Genomic DNA, 3927 nt, shown 5'->3' with positions numbered 1-3927 from the left:
GGCAAAATATATTCTTCATAGCAATTTTTTTCAATTTAAGGTTAATTTTTAAAAAAGTTATTAACCGAGACAAAGATTCATAACTAGACACTTTGGAAAGACACGCCACAGAAATGGCCAATTTCTCTTTGTAGTCTGCGACTAGTCCATTCAATTAACAATATATGTATAATATAAAGTACATCGTTTCATTTGTCCTAATATTTTTCTAAAAGTGTATTTGTCCAAAGAATTATTTTTACTAGTACGTAATTCATAAACTCGAAGAGTGCCATGATGTATGATATGACATGATTTGCATTATTACAACATTTTAAGAACCACTCGTCAAAAATCTAGTAATGTCACCTGCTTAAATATAGTAATGTCACCTGCATAAATAAAGGCTCAATCTAGTAATTTAATTGCTTATTTGTGTATATCCAAAGCCGAAGAAAATAAATATCAGCTGAAATCAAATTAAATGATAAATAAAGACTCAAATAAATAGCCATCGATCAAGATATACTTTGCCCACTTGCACGCCGCAAGTTTCATATTAGCAATACTATAATAGACATAATACATAAATTTATCATTTAATTTATTGATTTCAGCTGGTATTTATTTTCTTCAGCTTTGGATGTGCACAAATAAACAATTAAATTTGGATAAAGTTAAACAAATAGACACATGTGCATGTCCTACATGACAATTTGCATCCTACATATATTAAACCACGTAGGATACATGTGTTTACTTCTTCAGTTTTTTACAAGTTCAAGTATCTTCTTATGCACACCTAAAATTAAAAAATATAACCGTCAGTTACAATCAAGTTAAATGACACATTTATTTATTATACTATACATGTAATGTCCCAATGAAAGTAAATTAAATAGCATCTAGTTGCCAACTAACAAATTCCAAATACTCCTACTACTTGGAACTGAACAAAATAATTTTCCACATTCCTACTAGCTTTCGATTAATTGCTTCGTGACAGAAGTCTATATTATACCGCGAATTTCTATAATATCCAAAAGAACAACATGAATCCTTTAGAATTTGTCCTTAAATAATTGAAAATAAAGAATATGTTATGAAAGGATTATGAAAGTGAATGTCCACTTTGTGGACGTCCCTTTCCCCTTTATTTTTCTTCTTTTCTTCTTACTTTCCCTTCACCAGTTTTTGCCCTCCTTCTTTTTCTCCAACTTGCTACTTTTTCTTTCATTTGAAGTGGCTATAAATAGCCACTGCCGTTATGCAATTAAAAGGATAACAGAAGAAATATTATCTTAACTATCTCTCTTTCCCTTACTACAATCATTAATTTGTTAAATTAGTTTATTTTATAACATAATATAAGTATTTGTCTTTTTTTTGTTTGTCACTCGGTGTCAAGTATTTATATTAGGGACGGTTTCAATTTAAATTTTTGTTGGAAAGCCCTAAATTTGGAGTAAAATGCTTTCTAATAACAAAAGCGATTCGATATTCAGAGTTTGAACCCGAGATTCATTATTTAAAAATAGGTCAAAAACTGAAGGCCAAAACTGACAAACGAAATCGGTATAAAATATAGAAAAATCGGTATAAAATCAGAAAAAATATATAAAATGATATAACTACTTAGAATCAAACCTAAGTATTTACCATATTGCATGATATTGAATAATTCTACCATTCAACAACTCATGTTCTTTGATAAAATACTTTTGTTGTTTTTATTTATACTTTTTAACTGCAGTTTTACACTTTAATAATCCACGAAGCCTTGGAATCCGTCGATTGTTCTCGTGATTTTTTTCTTTTTACTAATTACATCTGATTATTAACGAAGGATTACTTACCCTCAACAACAACCCTATACGCTTTGTATATCTAAGCATCTGATGCTGAAATTCTCAAATTGGGCTTCTGACATAATATTCATGATATTATTATATAATATTATTATTCCAATTTCACAGGATTTTATTATTATTATTATTATTCCCACTTGTGAAAAAAAAAGACTATAAATGTGAGAGTACATTGAGGCAACTAGAAACTCAGAGCTAAATTAAAAAATTACTTAAAAAGACACAAGAGAGAAATGGCATCAATGAAAGCTGAGAAACCAGTTGGTACTCAACCATCTGCCCCTGCAGCCAAAAATCCATCTACTAAGGCTCTTCCTGCTTCCAAGTCCTCCAAGAAAAAGCCTCGTGAGACTAAGAAAAAGGTCGATCAACATTTCTGATTTTATAATGTTTAGATAATTGGTTTGTTTTAATCTGTCGTAACAGGTAACCTGCCTTATTTGACGTGTTACTCCTTCCGTCCCAAGTCTATATCAAAAAAGAACGTGACACTTTTAATATTTTGAAACAATTTGAGTTTTACCATTTTAACCTTGATGAGATGATATACAATTGTTAAGTCTTGTTTTGGACTCTAAGTGTCAAAATCTTACTTTCTTTAGAAATTAGAACCTTATATTATAGAATATACATATATATATTTTAGATATTAATATTATTTCGTGTAAATAATACAGTTTAATTCTTTTGTTTAGGCATCAAGTAGCAAGGCAGCTGGAAAGAATAACTAAGAAGAAGTTGGAGTAATTAGAGTATGATGAATTGGAGAATATGGCTGCTGTTGTATAAAATTATAAGTGATGTAATAGCTATCTTGTATTTTCTTCTCTTTGGTTTCATCGTAATGAAATAATCTCATACTCTTTTATCTGTAAAATTGTTTCTTTTAGGTAATGTAAAAATAATAGAAAAATAAGGCAATAATAATAACAAAATAAATAATCAGGCAGAAATAATATACTAATAAAGAGAAAGAGAAAGTAATTCTTATTTATTGATATGGGTTGATTGATACCAAACAATAACAATGAGCATCTATGTTGCTCGGATTCTTCAAAAATAAACAGGTGCGTGTTGATTTTTTCAAAAGTAGTATATTTTTTAGGAATTCGACATAGGTATAACGTTAAAATCCAGTCCGCGCAACTTAGATGAGCATTAGATCAACAGATTTTGCATAGTTTTTGTGTATTATTGTGTCTATTATATTCTACGACAGTGAGAAGAGGGGGATATATATAAGTTAAAGTCCTCAAGCACCCATATTTGTTCCTTCAAGTAAGGCAAATTCATCTATGGCAGTGACAGATTTTTTTTTCTTTTTTTCACAACTACTCTAGCAATCGTTTTTTGAAAGTAAGGAATTTCTCCGTATTACATAAAGACAAACATAAGGCAAAGCAATAGCAAGAAAATACAGAGCGCGTACAAGGCAAAAGTTGTACACCATCAAATTCTTTAATTAAGCTGAAGAAAATGTGACGACAGTACCAAGCACACTCTTTAACATACAAGTTTTAAGATTTTCTAGCAGTACATAGACTCTGCACTTTCAGTCTTTTCCCCAAAATCTGTATCAGACTTCACCAAGGATCATTTACACCAATTCATGAAAAAATTAACCTTCGATCCTGTGGATTCTTGCATATTTTACTACACAAGTATCTCATTGATGATCCAACAATGTTCTAGGTTTTGATAATGACAAAGTGAACCAGGTTCATACATGTTGTAGGATATAAAGATTAAAACACAAGGGCTACATCAAAAAGGAAATAAAAGTCAAAAGCGCGGCAAACAAGGAAAGCAACATAATGAGGACTCCTATAATAAGAAAAAGAATTGGGTGGACAAATAATTTTCCAAATAGAACTCAATTAGGTTTACTTTTGCAAACACTATAAAAGGAAGTTGTGTCAATAATTGCAGCAGCTTTTGCAAATTTGATATTGAATTTCTCAAGCAAAGGCAAGACATCGTTTCAAGAGAAAAGCATCGAAGAAGGAAGAACTAGAGTTAGGTTTTCTTTCTGAAAGTTAATTCATGTGTTTGAATTCTACCTAGGAATATTATTGAGTTA

General features: G+C 30.2%; 1 long non-coding RNA gene across 1 annotated transcript; it reads left to right on the top strand.

The window, feature by feature from the left end:
• The first annotated feature begins 1987 nt into the window (after positions 1-1987).
• LOC129870850 (uncharacterized) lies at positions 1988-2724 on the top strand. The gene is made up of 2 exons (XR_008762138.1): positions 1988-2209; positions 2543-2724. It is a non-coding gene; the product is annotated as an uncharacterized LOC129870850 (long non-coding RNA).
• The last annotated feature ends 1203 nt before the right edge of the window (positions 2725-3927 follow it).

This window comes from Solanum dulcamara, chromosome 10 (genome assembly GCF_947179165.1).
Source record: "Solanum dulcamara chromosome 10, daSolDulc1.2, whole genome shotgun sequence".
NCBI lineage: Eukaryota > Viridiplantae > Streptophyta > Magnoliopsida > Solanales > Solanaceae > Solanum > Solanum dulcamara.
The sequence above is the reverse complement of the archived record's forward strand: the minus strand, read 5'-3'. Positions and strand labels throughout refer to the sequence as shown.